At 36.2% G+C, this 19,088-nt stretch overlaps 1 protein-coding gene across 2 annotated transcripts in view; it reads right to left on the bottom strand.

Annotated features, from left to right (window-relative positions):
• NTN4 (netrin 4) overlaps window positions 1-19,088 on the bottom strand; it is a 106,699-nt gene that overhangs the window by 20,840 nt on the left and 66,771 nt on the right. The window lies entirely within an intron of this gene.

Consider the following 19,088-nt stretch of genomic DNA (forward strand, 5'->3'; position numbering starts at 1 on the left):
ATAGAGAGGGAAAAGAATCAAGTAGGTGTTGTTATAGAAACCAAAGGATGAGAAAGTTTCAAGTGATTAACAATGTAAGACAACACAGAATGAGTAAGTCACATAAGATTTATAATAGGACAGTAATGCTGTCAAACAGGAAGGTGTTGGTGACTTGTGAGAACAGGAGCTGAAGAAATGCAGGTATTGATGGTGTAGTACTCTGTTTAGATCTCTTTAATTTTGTTAAGCCTATAATCATTAGTGCAGTGGTTCCCAAACCAGCAGGAATGTGAGAAGTCTGCAAAAGTTCTTTACATCTTACATATGTGAAACACACCCTTCCTCTCCTCCCTTATGCTCTCCTTGGTTGAGAACCACTACAGTAAGGGCATGGAATATTGCCTTTTTTTTTTTTTAAACAAAAGGTATAAATTATCTTCTTGAGAATATTCATTTATTTGCTTACTCAACCAACATGTGTTAGTTAATAATTCTAATGTTTACGAAGCATTTGTAGTCTACAAAACACAACTGCCTCTTAATCAAACATTTAAGATCCTTCATACTATGGCCCTAGCCCACTTTTCCGGTCTTACTTTTCATTACTCTCTTGCCTATAGCCCTTATTCTAATCGAATGGGATGAATTCTTGCAGCTAGCCTTTATTCTAATTAAATGAACCCTCAACCTTTCCTGTTTCTGTACCTTTATTAATTTCAATAGGGAAATCTTTTCTCCTATATCTATCTTCCAAAATTCTACACGTCCTTTAAGATCTATTCAAGTGTCACCCCTAAAGTTGTCGCTGGAAGGGTATGGTCAAAGCGATTCAACCATTTGGAGCAGTGGAAGTGCTCAAGGTAGCAGCTCTGTTTGCACCTTTCTTGTAAAGACAGAACTTCAAAACTCATATTCAGTGATATTCAGAAAAGAGATGCAGCACCCTTCCCTCTGCTACCCTCTCCCACCTCACCAAGCATGAAGCCCAAAGCAGCCATTCCAGTTACCCATCTAATGGACAAGTTTACCTTCTTTGAGAAGTCATTCCTTATTTCAGCACAGTTGAATATGATTTCATCCTTTCTTTGAAACCCTCTAGTGCTTTAAAAATAACACTTCTTCTTATCGCTCTGGTCTCTTCTACTTTGCATTTCAGACAGTCAGAGGTTTACTTTTCTCTGTCAAACTGGTATGTAAATTCCTTGAAGGTGAGCATGGGTCTCACTCACCTATCCCCTGAAGGGTTTAGTGGAGGTAGACTTGGGTGCAACTCCTAGCTAAATTTTTACCTTTATGAGCCCCGCATTTCTATTTTACCAGGTGGTACCGAGAGTTAAATGAGCCATGATGTATGTCCCTAGCACTTAACAGGCAATTAGCAGATAGCAAATTATGGCTGCTCAAAAAAAGACTGTTTTTGTTTGTTTTTATTCTTATTCCTCTTCTGTGAAGTCTGTCTTCTTGATCTTTCCCTATTTTCTATTGGATTATTGTTCTAAAACAGACTGTTTAATTGAATTAAAAGGCAGTGATAAAAGAAACTATTTACAAAGGACAGAGGAGGAAAACACCATAATAGATTTTGTTCGAAAGGATAACAATGTGTGTGTTTGTTTAAGGCAGCATTTATTTATCTGTTCACTTACTCAACAGACATTTAATGAGCATCTACTATGTGCTAAATACTGAACAAACTCCTAGGGATAAGACAGTCTTGGCCCTTAAAGAGATTCATAATTTAGAAGAATAATTATTACAAGATTAAAAAAAAACTTACCTAACAAAAGAGAGAAGTAAACATTTTGCTTCTAAAACGCTGAATTTCTCAGGAGACCAGTTTTATTTTAATTCATACAGTTACGGTGATCACTATTTCCACATTAAATCCCCAGATATTTTTTCTTTTGGTTGGGCCTCATTATGAAAACATTGGCATTTTCTCTTAAGATAGCAAAGCACTTTTGATTTTTCATTTGTTTTTAATTAAATAATTTGGAGGTATTATATAATATGTAACATGAATGTATCAAAATGCTATGACTTTAAATTAAATCCCATAATCCAGTATAAACATTTCATCATTTTGAGGTGACTAAACCAATAGTTACTGTATGATTCAGTTAAGTCAACTTGGTTCTTGACAGCAGACAGGGAGCCAGAAGAAAGACAATGTAGGACTCTCATCTATTATTATATGGTATTCCACCACCACCACCATTATCTTTTACTCTAATAGAAGATCCAATCCTTTCTAGGATTTGACCTCTCTGTACTGCCATGTATTTTATTTTATTTATTTAATTTTTAAATAAATTTATTTATTTTATTTTTGGCTGCGTTGGGTCTTCATTGCTACGAGCAGGCTTTCTCTAGCTGCGGTGAGCAGGGGCCACTCTTCGTTGTGGTGTGGTGGGCTTCTCATTGCGGTGGCTTCTCTTGTTGCGGAGCACGGGCTCTAGGTGCACAGGCTTCAGTAGTTGTAGCTCGCGGATTCTAGAGCGCAGGCTCAGTAGTTGTGGCGCACGGGCTTAGTTGCTCCGTGGCATGTGGGATCTTCCTGGACCAGGGCTCGAACCGGCTTCCCCTGTGTTGGCAGGTGGATTCTCAACCACTGCGTCACAAGGGAAGCCCTGCCATATATTTTAAAACCTACACACATTTCAGGAATGGCCAGAGAAGAATGTGATTCTATCACATGTGCTAGTGGATTTCTGTCAATGTGACTTTTCACATAATTACAAGATAAAAATACCATTTGGAAACTATGCAGAACTAGCTTCAGGCAGAAGGCCCTGACACCTTTCATGGCATACTTTTTCGGACTGCACACGGAGGCTTGCCTTGCATACCTATCTCTTGAAGTTTGTATAGCAGGCAATATCTGACACACATAATCTACATTTCTTATTTTCTTCCAAAATGCAAATATATTTTCTTCTTGCTTGGGGGGAAAAAAGTTTCTTCTTAGATTCTGGTTCAGGTTCTGATCCTCCAACATATATTTCTTTTTTTTTTTTAATTTATTTATTCTATTAATATATTACTTTTGGCTACGAGTCTTCGTTGTTGTGCGCAGGCTTTCTCTAGTTGTGGCGAGCGGGGGCTACTCTTTGTTGCGGTGCGCAGGCTTCTCATTGCGGTGGCTCCTCTTGTTGCGGAGCACGGGCTCTAGACACGTGGGCTTCAGTAGTTGTGGCATGCAGGCTTCAGTTGTGGCTCGCGGGCTCTAGAGCGCAGGCTCGGTAGTTGTGGCACATGGGCTTAGTTGCTCCATGGCATGTGGGATCTTCCCGGACCAGGGCTCGACCCGTGTCCCCTGCATTGGCAGGTGGATTCTTAACCACTGCACCACCAGGGAAGCTCCAACATATATTTCTTACCAATTGTTGATTCTAAAATGCAACCTAAGCACTTACTTTTTATGCATTCATTATGATGAACGTCAAACTAGAACCCAATTGCAGTGACATAAATCCTTGACTTCAGCTTTCTCCTTGTTAGACATAAAACCCAATAGTAAAGATTGAACTAACATCATATACTATTATTCTAAACTTAATTATTTGTTTCATTACCACTTTTGGTGTATTCAGCTGTGGTAAATTGTTCTTGACAGCCGAAAATCGCCTGGTAACCAGATATGTTTAGAAACTATGTGGTCTACCTAGGTAGCAAATCATTACTGGAGTAATTATTACCACTACCCCCCAAATGAAAATTTGCCCTAGGCTGCTCTCACATAATCATATTGGCAAAGCAAAATTATTAAAAATGTCATTTTAATTCCTCACTATTGTCACAAGATTTCTTTAATAATGAAAACATCTTATTTTAAACAGTATGTTCTATACTGGTATGTCCTGTTATAAGAAAACATGACATAGTAATACAAAACTTCCAGAACAGATGAGATAGAGGAAATGGGTACTTTACAAAAGATTTCACAACAATTTTCCTTCAAATAATGAATTTAGATAATTGCTAAATGTTGTACAAATTTTACAAATATATATTACAGATATATATTTGTAATTACATCTATTTTGTGAAGTATTGTCCCTCCATAGAGCATGCACAGAAAAGAGGACATGAGCTGCTTTTCTCCTAGGAAACATAACTATGAATGAAACAACGGGTGAACACGTTTTTAAATAACCTTGTGTATCTGTAAGGCTCTAAACTAATAATTGTTTCAATCACAAAGGCTGACAATAAATACAGCTGTCTGGAAAGTACTTGTAATATCTCAGGAAGACATAAAATAAAACAAAGGCAATGTAATAGAGTTGGTAAGGGCACAAACTTAGGAGTCAGACTAGAAGAGTTCAAATTCTGGTTATGAGGCTTACTCCTTATATGACTGTGAAATTAACCCCCTCAAGTCTCAGTTTTCTCATTCATGAAGGAAGAGTAAAAATACCTAGGCTATAGAGTTGTTTGTGTGAGGACTAAATGAGATAGTGTATATGTGTAGCAATGTTTCAGGCATTTAGTGGTACCATATGCTTAGATAATAACTATTATTGTTATCTGGATGAAACATATTGGTTTTAAAATGTCCATCATTCATTCATTCATTCATTCATTATACCTTTACCAAAGAGTTCTTGAGCTTTAGTGTTAACATGAATTATGCTAGGGGCTGAAGATACAAAGACAAATACAGTCGTATCTCTTCAGAGAGGGAAGAGAGATATGCAAATAAATAATTACAGGGCAGTAAATGTTAAAACAGAGGTAGACCAGGGTGCATGGAAACACAGAAGAAAGAATAATAACTGCCTCATTATAGATATGGGTTGTTTTTTAAGGAAATTAATGATCTAACTGGCTTTCAAAATAGGCTGAAATTCCTTGCTTTGCACCTGTGAGGAACTGGTGGCAAACAGCTTTCTTGACTAATCTAAATCCTATAGAATTAGGTTACTCTCTTGTTACATGTTCCTTTCTTTGCTTAAAAAAAAAATTAATCGGCTATTACTTTCATTTTTTGGATCACAGTATGTTGAGAAAAAGTAGGGTATTATCTATGATCCTGCTGCTTATAGGGAGATACCCTGCCATGGAATGTAGGACAAAAGTCACAGCTGTCAATCTATATGAACATAATAAGCATGTAAACATGGGTACAAAATGGCCAGGAACATAATGAAAGAGTTATGGCTTCCTTTATTTTGATGGGGTTGCTAAAGCATTTGGTGGTAGAGTCGCAGGAGACCACTGCTGCCTTTTCATCTTTATTCCCACCTTCACTTGAGCTCTATGAGTCTTCACATCTTTCACTCAGAGTGATCCACAGTGCCAAGTGTGCAGCAGAAACAGCCTGCTGAGTTTAGCATCTCACCTTTTTTAAATTGCCCGAACTCCTTAGTATTACCTGATGGCTCTAGCTTTTGCCATTTTATTAGTAAAAGCTACACTTGGAGCAAAATACCCTGAAAGTATTTGCTCCTGATTTAGCTTTTCTAAAAACAGAACTCAAAGTTCAAGGCCCTCAGCTGGGAAAGAAACTGCTCGTCAAGCCCTTTCACCACTGCTCAGTGGCCACTCCTTCAGCTGCGCCTCCCAGCCTCCCAACATTGTTTTCTCCTGCAAAGGCCAAGGCCCTACAGAATTTCTGATGGAGAATTTTTAATATCAAAGCCATTTTGAAAGCTGTCCAGCTTCCTGCCAAGGTTCTTAGAAGGAACAGAAGATGACTTTGAGATGCAGCTCCAAACAGAAGGAGACAGTATGAACTGTCATTACTATATTAAGTGTGAAGTTAAATGTTAGATAAAATGAAGTCTTCTACATTTTTTGGGCATTATTTTCTCCTTCTACTATCAACTGGTTTTTTTTTTTTTGCTAGTGGATGGATAGCTACAAATAATAGAGAAAAAACTAAATGAACTTTACTCAAAGACAATATGGTTTTTACCCCTTTACTCTCCTAAGGAGCATCTTTTTATTCATCCTTTAAATGTTATATATATTGTATTCAAAGATAGCTTGTTCCACAATATTCAATATGTTAATTTCAAAAAAAATTACACTAGAATAAATTTAATAAGAAAATAATCTAAATTAGGATTTGCCTGTCAGTTACTGAAATGTAATATCTCCTGAACTGTACATCACACACAAAAGAAAGAGATCCATTTATGCATGAGATCTATTCATTCTTGCCTCTATTAAATGCTTTTTAAAAATAAATATAAGGTATTTAAGTGTATTTCCTATCTGTCTTCTATATGCTTTTAAATGGGCAATGCAAATAAATACAAAAGTCATGCCCTTTAAAAATTTTTTTTAAATTCAATTGTTTGAATATACTCCCACTGAATTTTTATTTTATTTATTTACTTATTTTTGGCCACACCACGCAGCATGCAGAATCTTAGTTCCACTACCAGGGATCAAACTGTACCCTCTGCAGTGGAAGCACACAGTCTTAAGCACTGGACAGCCAGGGAAGTCCCAATGCCCTTTATTTTTAATGCTTCACTATGTGACCACTGCTCAGACCCTCAGTTTGATTTCTGTATCATTCCTTTCCTGTTTACTAGTTGTAACTGAGCCAGTTCCTATTTATTTCTGAGTATATCTAAGAGATCTTAGCAAGCTAAATAGCCGATTTTATATTCCTAGGTTGCTACTTTAGTTAAAATTGAAGAAAGTACTTTTGAGTGTACAGACAAATTTTACTATAAGAAAACTTTTTAGTATAATTTTGGACAATGTATTTTGCTTTGAAGAATTTGGTTTGATCATACACCATTATCTTTTTTGTTGAAGACAGTCTTCTATATTCCCAGGCCACTCAGGTACCACTCAGGTGCCTAGTTCCTAGCTAGGCATCTAGTGAGAAACTGGGGTCATCTCTAACTCCTTTTTCCTTTGGAGAAAGAATCCCTATTGACTCCATTTATCTCCATGGAACTGATGGGTTAGCCTCTGCTAGATTCTGTCATGGTACCCTTTTCTTCTTAATACTTAATGCAGTTTTTAATTTACATATTTACTTGGGTAAATTTATTTATAGTTTGTTCCCATGGGGTCAGGGACTGTTTTGTTGTATATACCGTGAATAGGATAGGGCTGCCACATGATAGGCACTGAGTAAATCCTTGTTGAGTTTTTTAAAAATGGATTAATTATAGCCAGTTAATAGATATTTCTTAATGACTGATGGTCTTCTGGCCTCCAATGTAATTTTGTTATGATTTTTCGCCTCATTGCTGTCTCCATAGTACATTGTGAAGGCCTAGAAGGTAGGGGCCATGTCTTTTCATCTCTGTATCCCCAAAACCTAGGACCATGACTGACCCATTTTCAGAACTTAATCTCTGTTGAATGAATGTGCCTCTCAATGAGCAACAACCAGGAAATGATTTTATGTTTTGATGAACCTCCTAAAAGGCTCATACTATTTCTTTTACAGGTTTTTAGTATCTTAGCATCATAGCATTGCAACACTAAGATATTAGAAACAGAACAAACACAGCAAATTCATAAAGAACTGAAATGGTCAAACAGAACAGAATATTCTGAATCTTCCCAGTGCAAGACTGTTCCCTGCACGAGTGCAAGACTGCTTCCTACATTTAATGCTACACTCAGTCAAGTACTGTTATTTATTATTTGCAAGAAAAGTTCTTTATTCTAACTCTGTGGGAGAGATTCCCCACCCCTAAATGCCTCTCACTGGCAGCAAAGCATTTTTTTTCACATTAATCAATCTGAAATTCCTTTCCTCACTTTCATCCAATTATATATAATTATGACTCATTGTTCTAGGTAAGTTAAATTATTCTTTGCCCCTCCCTATGTCCCCTTATACCTTTCAAGTATATGTAAAAAGTTGTTGTATTCTCCCTGAGCAGTTTACTAGTTGATCTGAGAATATTTATCTTCTTTCATATTTATTCATTAGTATCGCTCTTTTCCTGACTGTTTTGTTGGTCTATTTGAAGCACTCTCCATTTACCTTCACCTTTCTTATACTAAGATTCCTTAAGATAAATACAGCTCTTAAGATTCAAGAATGCAAGTGTGTGTGTGTGTGTGTGTGTGTGTATATATATATATATATATATAAAATTTCCGATTATTTCTGCCTTTGTTTACTCATTTTGTTTTCGTCAGTTAGGTCACAGTATGGAATCAAGTTCTTCGGATCTTTATAGGTCTTTGGATCAAAGTCTTTGGGGTCAGACAAATCTGGGTTCAAATCTCTGCCTCTGACCAGCTGTGTGAACTTGGACAAATTATGTAGTCAATTTAAGCCTTGGTGTCCTCATTTATAAAATACAAAAGATACCACCTAACTTGTAAAGATTGCTAAATGAGAAAACTTATGTAAATTGCCCAGCACAGTGTCTGACCTATAATAGCCACTCAACAAATGCTAGTTCTCTTCTTTATACCCCATCTAGTTTTGTCTAGGCTTTCTGAGAGTTTAGATATTTTATAATTATTTGCTTGATTATTTAATGCTTCTTCTCATCAAATGCAGAATAGCATATTATTTATTTATTCAGTGAACTGTTCTGGAGACATTTTAGAGAATTCCATGACCTCTCCCACTTCTCTTCCAAAATTTGACTGACTTTTATTATTCATCAGTTCATAAAATGTCTCCTTTTTGTGGTGAATTTTAATGTTATTTAAGCTTTTTAAAGGATAGTCCTAGTATGATTATTACATAATGATATATGTATTTTACCTAGCCCTTTCACTTCTTAACCTTCCGGTTTTACATCCTAGATTTTTTTAAAACTGAGATTAAAGTTTCCCAACTCTTATTGCCAAGTCACTGTTCTATTTAAAGTTTGCTTTTCAAAAACAGTTACTTCATATTGGTTCTATGCTGGAATCATTCACAGTTGCTTCCAAAATAAAACAAAGATGTCTATGTTGTTTATATGACATAAGATGACTTCATGTGGATTTGCTAAAACTACAATTTGAAAGAAAAAGCCCACTGAGCTACTACTGGAAGAAATGTCAATGACCCTTGGGGAACAATTCTTTTCTGAGATGGACTGGAATACAGGCACAAGAATGAAAAATGGAAGGTGATATTGTGATAAGGTATTCTGGATTTTATTAATTTAACAATTATACTTCAAAGACAATTTGAAGGTAAAGAATAACCATGCTAAAGGTAGAATGAAATAGTTGTTAAATAGAGGTACAAGCAGAGAGAGACAGTGATTCTTCTTGCGACCATGTTGAGAAGGTGATATCTGAGTAGACTGTGAAGGATGGAAAGATGGTCTGCAGCAAGATAGTCACCCACTCAAGGCACTTGTATTTCCATCAGTTGAACAGTTTTCATCTAAGCCAGAAAGAAGAAAGAAGAAATAAAAAGCAAGAAGGAACACAAGAGAGATTTGAATGGATGATAGAACTCTTTCTTTACAGAGATAGCTTGCTACTTAGGGTAATGGTAACCAAGTAACCAGACACTATCTTGGTAAACATTTGGTTTAGGTTTTAGGGCAGAGGGACTAAGTTTATTTCTATTCACTCTCTGTTAAAAGGCAGTTGAATACATTTATTTTGTCCCACCAGGGAAGAAGGAAGGGCATGTCAGTTCTTCAAGAGGTTGTTTACTCTGACAGAGAATGAATGATACTTTCTTTTCCATTTGCTGATTTTTCTTTAGATGTAGAAAGAGACTATGCAATAGTCAAAAATATGTCTTGACATAAAAGTCAATTCATTCGTTGTAAAGTAACTAACTGGCTATTTCCCAAAAAGAGAACTAATTCTGTTCTATAAAGCATTTCTTCTGTTCTATAAAACATCTGTTTCAATCCACGTGTCCCACTAAAGGAAGGGAAATTTTCTATAGAAAAATGTCATGGATTAGCTGTCAATATTCCATACCCAATCAATTTCCCACCCGTTGAACATTTAACATATCCTTTGGTGTTAAAAGAATAGGGAAGCGGGGGAGGATGGGACTTCATGAAGTACTGGCTTCAATATTTATTTCAATACCAACATAACATACTTATACTAGTTTAATGCTATGTTCTGGAATATGTAAACATGGAAGTAAAAGCAAATTGTCAATGTAGTGATAAGCTAATTTTATTATAAATTCTAATCTCATTATAATAATTCACTTTAAAGTATGAGGTATTTATGGTAAATAAACCTGTACACTATGAGTAAGGGAGTCCTGTGAATGGAATTGCTTGGTATTTATTTTGAAACTGTTACATGAAAAACAGACATCCTAGAATTCTTCCAGAAATTTTCTTGGAGAAAAACAGAGGTTCTGAGTTAGACAGCCTTATGTGGGAGAAGATAATTGAATGAATGCTTACCAGCATTTATATCTATCATTGAGTCAGGAAAAACATGTCTAGCCAGAGTTTTAGTAATCCTTTAGGATTTTCCACCAGAGATATGGCTAATTCAGGGAGTGGATTAAGTTATAGATGATAATTAGCTCAAAATCTTTGATCCAAGGATGAAAGTGAACAGAGTTCACACTAGAAACAGGAATAGTATGTGTAGTGGTTCTCACATGCTAGCCTGGAGACCAAAAGGCTGAGTCAGAATCACCAATGATGCTTTTTAAAATAAAATACAAATTTCTGTCTCCATCCCTGTTGGAGATTCTGATTCAGCAGATCTAGGGCAGGGCTCTGAAATTTCATATTTCAGCAACTTTTCCCAAGTGATTCTGGTCCACATACAGGTTTGGGAACCAGTTACTAGATAGCAACAGTGCTTGAGATCAGATAAGGGGGCTGTGAAAGTGGAAGCCAGACTTTGTTCAAAGGAGAGAAACCATCCACTTTTGGTTTAGAGTCTGAGTTCCTGATATTAAAAATATATATATGGTAGCTTGAAATAGGCCGTGGTGGGAATATTTATTTATTTATAATATTTATTTATTATTTATTTATTTGGCTGCGCCGGGTCTTAGTTGCGGCACATGGGATCTTCATTGCCACGTGTGGGGTCTTTGTTGCGGCATGCAGGATCTTTTAGTTGTGGCACGTGGGATCTTCATTGCCACGTGTGGGGTCTTTGTTGCGGCATGCAGGATCTTTTAGTTGTGGCACGTGGGATCTTTAGTTGCAGCATGCGAACTCTTAGTTGTGACATGCATGTAGGACCTAGTTCCCTGACCAGGGATCGAACCTGGGTCCCCTGCATTGGGAGTGTGGAGTCTTAACCGTGGACCACCAGGGAAATCCCCATGGTGGGAATATTTAAACCATAGAAATTGACCAGTGCTACAAATCAGGGCTTTCTCCCCCCTAGAAAGCCAGCGTGCCACTGTCCAGTAGGATTATTCTATTTTTAATATGCTTGCCATAGGAAAATCTACTTAGGTTATAGGCTACTAAAGGCACATAAGTGACTTTAAAGATTTCAAGTGAGCTACTCTAGAAGAAGCTTCTCTTTATTTATTTTTTTACACAGTAGGTTCTTATTAGTTTTCCATTTTATACACATTAGTGTATATATGTCGATTCCAATCTCCCAGTTCATCACACACACACACACACACACACACACACACACACACTTTCCCCCCTTGGTGTCCCTACGTCTGTCTCTACATCTGTGTAGAAGAGACTTCTCTTTTAGAACAAAGAGACAGTATTCCTCCAAGTGTCTCAGTACACAGTGATAGTTATATTTCTCATGTATCTTAACAACCAGTTTGCACCTCCATTCTGCTCTCAGCCCTAGATTCAGCTGGAGAGATTCACGTTGTCTCTTGTGTTTATAGATGTTAAATGCACTGTCTTTAAAAACAAAATTTTTTTTTCTGAGTTGTAGAAATAAATTCAGTTTCAATGATCTCCACTAGTCTTAAAAAAGAACAAACAACCTCTCTAAAATCCTCAGAAGTAATTTCTTGACTATGAAAATGTGTAGTTGATTGTTTGGGTCCCACAGTTGACTCCAGTTAAGGTTAAAATAAAGAGGAATTGAGAACAAAGATGATTTAATTTCTCACAGGAATAAATCTATTGGCTAGTAGATTTGGTTCAGGGCCCTGTTTATTCAGCTTTGGTGAACTTATGGCCATTAACTACAAGTGTACACATAAGGACCATAGTATTTAGCATGATGTTTATCAGGAGGAAAAAAATAGCCTAGAACATCCATGGGGCCAGTAAGTCCTGAGTATGCTGTTCAATGTATAGTATATAGATTCTGTGAGGAAGAATAAACATCAATTCATTCCCTTTTCTAGATTATCTCATTAAAGGCAACAAAGGCAATCATAGATTAGAAAGTAGGACAAACTTTGTATTTCAGCACTTTAAAAGGAAAAAATAAAAACAGCCACCAAGGAAGTATGGAAGGCATCTTTCTAAGGAAGCCTCCCCTTAACTGCCCTCACACCACCCCCAAACTCTCCTTGAGGCACTTCATGTGTCACTTTCATTGCATTTTCCTCATATGATGGGGGGACATTAATACTTTTGTGCTTTTGTGAAAGTTAAGTGAGTTACTAAATATACAGCCCTTTGAACAGTGAACAGAAAAGAGTAGGCACTCAATAAATGTCAGCTATTACTATTATATCATTACCATCACCACAGTGTATTGAAATGATCTGTTACTATAAATTTCTCCCCATCTAGAATGTAAGATCCTTTAGGGAAGACCTTTTCATCTTTTTCAGAGCTAGTGCTTACTGCAGTGCCTGCCATAGAGGAGATGTTTTTCCAATAAGTGCTTCTTTGGCTAAATTGAGCTATGATTTATAAACTTCGACCTGCTGTTTCAGGCTTTCAATAGTTCCAACTCCTGAGAAGACATAAACTAGGAAATAAGGGTGAGAAGGTTTTGATACATCGTCGCTGATAATCCAATAGTAAACTTTGACCTGCTGTTTCAGGTTTTCAATAGTTCCAACTCCTGAGAAGACATAAACTAGGAAATAAGGGTGAGAAGGGTTTTGATACATCGTCACTGATAATCCAATAGACGGTAATTGTCCAGGCCTATTTAATATTATGTTTGTAATTATTTCACTGATAGAAATATAAAGTTTATTATTTCCTTGATAAACAGTTGTAGGCTCTAGCACTTGGAAATGAGGAGCAAACATACAGAAGGAATCTTCTAGGATATGTCTTTGTAAGTGACTCTTCATATAGATATGGCCACAAGACAATAGCAGTATTTCCCATGCATTCTGTAGAATGCTGGTCCTAAAAGATGCTCTGTAAGAAAAGCATTCTCTGATTAGATTTGGGAGACAGACTTCAGAGCTCTATAGGAGGTTTATCATGAACACTAGCATATTAAAAGCTCTGAGAAATCCTGAAGAAAAGAAACCTTTGATTAATTCACCACTTCCTGAATTTGAAGTCTGTAGAAAAATTTCCCCGAATCTAGTTCCCATTAACACCTTTCGGAGTTAGTGTTCCATGAATCAAACTTTGGAAAATGCTATATCATAGAAACACATTTATCCAGATTTCCATTTTTTTCCTCAATAAATCTCTATGTAATTCATTAAAAAGTCTAAGTCTATGTGCATACAAACAGAGATGCAAACTCTGGTTAATTTGGATGCTAAGGGAATAGTGGGATATTCTGTCTGGCTAACTAATTTTTTAAAATTAACTGTAGAGTAAATGCTAACTGCATTTAACCCTTGAAGAAAAGTACTCTGCAGCATTCTCAAACTTCAATATAACACAACCACCTGAGAATTTTGGTAAAGCGCATGTTTGATTCAGTAGGTCTGGGGTGGGATCAGAGGTTCTGCTACTTCTAATCAGCAACTGGATGATGCCAGTGCAGCTGGTCTTTGGACCACACACTGAGTATCAGGTTACTTTTCTGCCTTGGTAAGCACAGTAGAGTAAATATAATAAAATTGTTACTTTGAATAACATTGTACATGCTGTTGATGGAACCACACACTGAGATAGTTTAAATTTTTAGAGGTATCCACTTGTTTTCTTGATACTACCTTCCTCATAAAAGTAAAGTGGGACCCAATGGGCAGAAAAGTTGTAGCTCTAGCGATATTTCTATCAGCACTTAGTGTGAAATGTGGTGTACTGTAGGTACTTAATAACTGTTAAGTACATTAACCTATTTGTCATACACTTTATTATCAGCCTTGGTAACTGTAAAGGTGATACAGAGACACATCTGCTAAGGAGGGAGTTAATGATAAGAAAATATTACTAAATAAAAATGAAAATGTTGCCAAACATTGCCAATCAAACAGTATAGTATGGAAAATACTTGAAAGAGAAAAAAATTGAATGTGCTAATAAGTGGTGGAATTTACCCCTGGCTCAGAAAAGGGAAGGGAAGAACCAGAATAATGTTCTGGAAGAAGGTGCCAGTAAGAAAACCCATGCTAGGGAAGTGGACACAGGCATCTCTGCCCCAAACACATGCTGGAATAGTCATAAAGTGAATGGAGATACGCCTTCCTCAGGCAGCCTACCCAGGATCAAGGGTATGTCTAGAAAATGAAAAAAGGAAATACAGATCTTCCATACTAATCCATCCACCACCTACAAATTATGCTAAAAGGACTAAATTGGTACCAGTTATTTTAATAATCCCCCTACTTGGTGCAAGTATTGTGTACATGTTTTTAACTAGGAATGATTAGCAATATGAATTATTGGTAGTAGCTTCTAGCTTGAAGTCTTTCAGTACCCCAGATGCAGGGGAATTCTATAATTTAAGGGGTTGAGAAACTAATCCAGACAAGTATGTTACAATTGTCTTATAATGTTTTCTTCCTCCCTCCCTCCCTTCCCTTCTCTTTCTTTCTTTCTTTTTCTTTCTTTCTTTCTTTCTTTCTTTCTTTCTTTCTTTCTTTCTTTCTTTCTTTCTTTCTTTCTTTCTTTCTCTCTTTCTCTCTTTCTCTCTTTCTTTCCTTCTTTCTTTTAAATATATTAATGTGCTCTTCATGCAGTTTTCATTAAAATAGCTTTGATACCTTTGGTCTTCGGACACTTGGATATTGCCTATAAATATCAACTGGCAGGGTCCAGGTAATTATACTAAAGGTACCTATTGACTGATTATCATCTACTTGTGGATAGTTCAATCCACACCATCTCACTGACTGAGGCGTCCAAGATGAGGGCACCTCTAGCCAACCACCCATCTTCTCTATTTCTCTCATCCTCATACTCCTTTATTGTCCTCCCCCTCTTTTTTTGCCTCTATAACCATTCTGAAATTTTTTCAGTTCTTTGAACATGCTATAGTCTTTCTTCCTTCTGCTCCTTTTTAGCACTGGTTGTTCTCTCTGCTGGGAATATTCCTACCCATGTTATGTTGATTCCTATTAAACTTCAGGTCTCCTTAATGAAAAAATTAACTCTTGTTCATTGCCCCTCCTATGAGCTGCCCTGTACACTCGCTAAACAATACTGGTCATACTTGTGTGATCTAACACACACACGTATATACCACTAGTTGCCTATACACACACACACACATATGTGTATGTATATATGTATATATATATATATATATATACACATTTATATGCACATACACACACACTCATAAGCTCTTTAAAAAGACTGTGTCTCTTGCTCACTGTTATAATTCCCAAGAATTAGCACACAGTAGTGTTCAATAAGAATTTGTAGAATGAAAGAATAAGTTTTTTAAATGTCCTAATTTTGCTCAAGTCTATTGACCTTGGAAATCAAACACTATAATATGGAAAATACTGTCTCTATTGACATTTTCACAGGCTAAAAAATAATAAAAAGTTATGTGTTTTGTTAGTTTTAGCTACCTTCTCAAATTTTGCTTATGTTTTTATAGAACTGTAGTTTGGGGACCAAAAACCTATAAAGCCTTTTCGGCACAAGTCCCTAGAAGAGCTATATAAGTAGTGGGGTAACTTTTAAAATAATCTCCTCTTTCATGCTCTTTTTATAAAACTCTGAAGCCATGAGCCCTCTAGGATTTACATAGTTAGAGCTGGCAACCTTTTTACATTTTGTAAGAATATGAGCAGTAGCTTGAACATAGAACAGTAACAAAACAAAACAAAACACAAAGTATTTATCTTGGCTCCAAGTCTGCCAATAAACCTTTCTATTTCTCTTTTTATTGGTAAGACACAGACATTTTAAAAAAAAGTCACTGTTTTAATCTTTTGTACATTTACTTACCTTACAATTTTATAAAGCTGCAGAATTTAAAGTTTGATTAGTAAAGTAAAACGCAGTGCATAATATGCAATGCTTTCAAATTAATCTGAACATTATATCAGTAAAATATATTTGAAATATATGAAACTTTCCTAATTAAATCACTTGGCCCCCAGTACCGTAGGGAATAAATACTAAAATTTTTAGGATCGCATACAAGACTCTCTAAAATCTAGCCCTAATCAATGTTTCAAAGTTTTCTTTCACTGTTCTTGTAGATCTTCTACTTGTTACTCTAATGAAAGTGACCAGCCATTTGCTATACCAGAACATAGGAGATACTTGAATGTTAGATATTAGAAACTGGGTTTGTTTTAACCAATGTAAGTAAAATTGGGGGAACCTTCAACTAGACCAGTGTTTCTCAAACTTTAGCTTGCATCAGAAACACCTGGAGGGCTTGGAAAACTCAGATTTCTGGGCTCCACCCAAAGAATTTTTGATTCAGTTGGTCTGGGCTGGAGTCTGAGAATTTGCATTTCTAACACATTTCCCACGTGATGCTGTTGCTGATGGCCCTGCAACCACACTTTGAGAATCACTGGTTTGCTTGTTAACTTCAACTAAGTTAAAAAAAAAAACAGAAAACCCCACAAACTTCCAGTTACAAGATAAATAAGTTTTGGGGTTGTAATGTACAACATGATAACTATAGTTAATACCATACTGTATATGTGAAAATTGCTAAGAGAGTACATCATAAAAGTTCTCATCACAAGGAAAAAAACTGTAACTATGTGAGGTGATGGATGTTAATTAAACTTACTGTGGTGATCATTTCACCATTATACATATACTAAATGATTATGTTGTACACCTTAAACTTATACAATGCTATATACCAATCATTTCTCAATAAAACTGGGGGAAAATAAAAAAAAATACTGCATCTTGTCACTCCTCATTCCAAATCTCTGGCACCTTGGATCTTTCTTAACTTGTTTTGGTGATAAAAGCACTTATCACCTTCTAACATACTATATATTTCACTTATTACTTATATTTATTGTGTGTCTTCTCTGCTAGAATATAAGCTCCTTGAGCGCAGGGGTCTTTGTTTTGTTCCTGAACACATCCTAAGCCCTTGGCACATAGTAGGCACTCAATGTATATCCACTGAATGAACGAATGAATGAAGGAAGGAATGAATACATTAGGTACTTTGTACAACATACTGTTTCAAGTCAGTGCTATATAACAGTATCTTTTTGAAAATGTTGCCTGTTGCTATACAAGACAGTTACAAGTATCGAAGTTACTCAATGACAAATGAATTTCCTTTCCTGTTTCATCTGCTTGTTAGTCCATACATTCTTATTTTTAGACATTTCTACTAGTGGTCTGAGGATGTGGAATACACACATACATATCTATTTAAATATATCCTGTACAAATGGTGTTAGGGCTGAATATATTCTAGATTGAAATTTCATAAGCAGATCCTTCAGTCAGCACATGGAGTTAAGGAAACTACATTTTAGTCCCTAAGGTACTGTGGATTTTAAAGAAGTAATTATCTTTGACATAAGGTGTATTTAGTCAATAAAGAGTAGAAACTCTATAGTATTATTTCCCACTATCTTATAGGACAACAGTTATTATAATACTAGTTTTCATTTCTTGGGGGCTTACTATATGACAAGCAACGCGCTAAACACTCCACATACTTTAGCTTATGTAGTTCTCATTACAACCCTGTTGGGAGAAGGAAATCGAAGTGCAAAGAGCTTCAACAGCTGGCGTAGGATGACACGGCCGTAAGGGGCAGGGAAAGCTTCTACTCTAGATCTGTTTGAAACCGTTTAAAATGAAAGTCTGAGTACAACAAGGAGCAGGAGTAAAACAGAATTCTTGGAGAAATATTATGACGTAAATCCAAATTTGGGGCTCAAGGTTGAAAGGGAGCTGTTGCACATTCTGTCTTCCACAGCCTAAGAGAGAAAGCTTGTAACAAGGAAGACCACTCATATTTCATGTAGGTATCTCCTGCTTGAGGTTAAAACTGTATTTTCAAGAGCAATAGAATTTTTCCTTTAAATTAAAAATGAACCCAAGATTTTAAATGATTGTTTCCCATTGTATTGCTCCTTTCCTGCCACTGTTTTTGATCTAGAACATGGAGTCCTTGGCGGGGAAAGGAAGGGCATGATCATTCATCTCCATTAACAGTCTTGAGTGGTTTCTGTTATCTAATAATTTCTGAGTTGACAGACGTGGAAATGCTCATGTAGTTAAATGACTATTCATCCACACTGGACTTCTACTTAAGCTCTGCATATATCTTTCACAGTCATGTTTCAGGTAATGTCTCATTAATTGAGCAGATCTTTGAAGATTCTACTCTTTTTCAAATAAACCTCTTCTTGGAGTTATACCAACAAAAAAGCAGAACCATTCTGTAACAGTTTAGTATTTGGGGGGAGAGTAGGGAATTATTGTTATGTTCTAAATTCATTGCTACATTAGAGCAGAGTCAACCAAATTGCATTCACAATGAAACCAAAACCTGTCGTTTTTCAGGTGTTCAAATTCACTGCAGAGATGAACACTAGAGTGACCCAAGTGCAGATAACCACTCTTTCTTTCGTCTATTTGAGTCCATTATTGTCTGTGTCCTACTCATATGTTTGGTCTTATGATGATCTTAAATATATCTCCCTCTTCATCATTCTTTTTTCTCTCTTATTAAACATCTTGTTTTCCAAAATGTGGTGCTATAGGAAACAATTTTACTTCATGGAGAGTGAGAAAGGACATTGTCTTTAAGAATATTATACTGTTTCCACCTAACAGATTGAAAATTCTTACCCCTTATCAATGAAGTTAACTGATGTGTGTGAGTGGATTGTTTGAGAATTTCATGACCTCTCTCCCATGCGTGAGCAAATGAAGGATGGAGAGTCATCTCTTTTGTACAAATCG

The sequence above is a fragment of the Aethalodelphis obliquidens genome, unplaced genomic scaffold (genome assembly GCF_003676395.1).
Source record: "Aethalodelphis obliquidens isolate GAN/ISIS:26980383/991018 unplaced genomic scaffold, ASM367639v1 scaffold8, whole genome shotgun sequence".
NCBI lineage: Eukaryota > Metazoa > Chordata > Mammalia > Artiodactyla > Delphinidae > Aethalodelphis > Aethalodelphis obliquidens.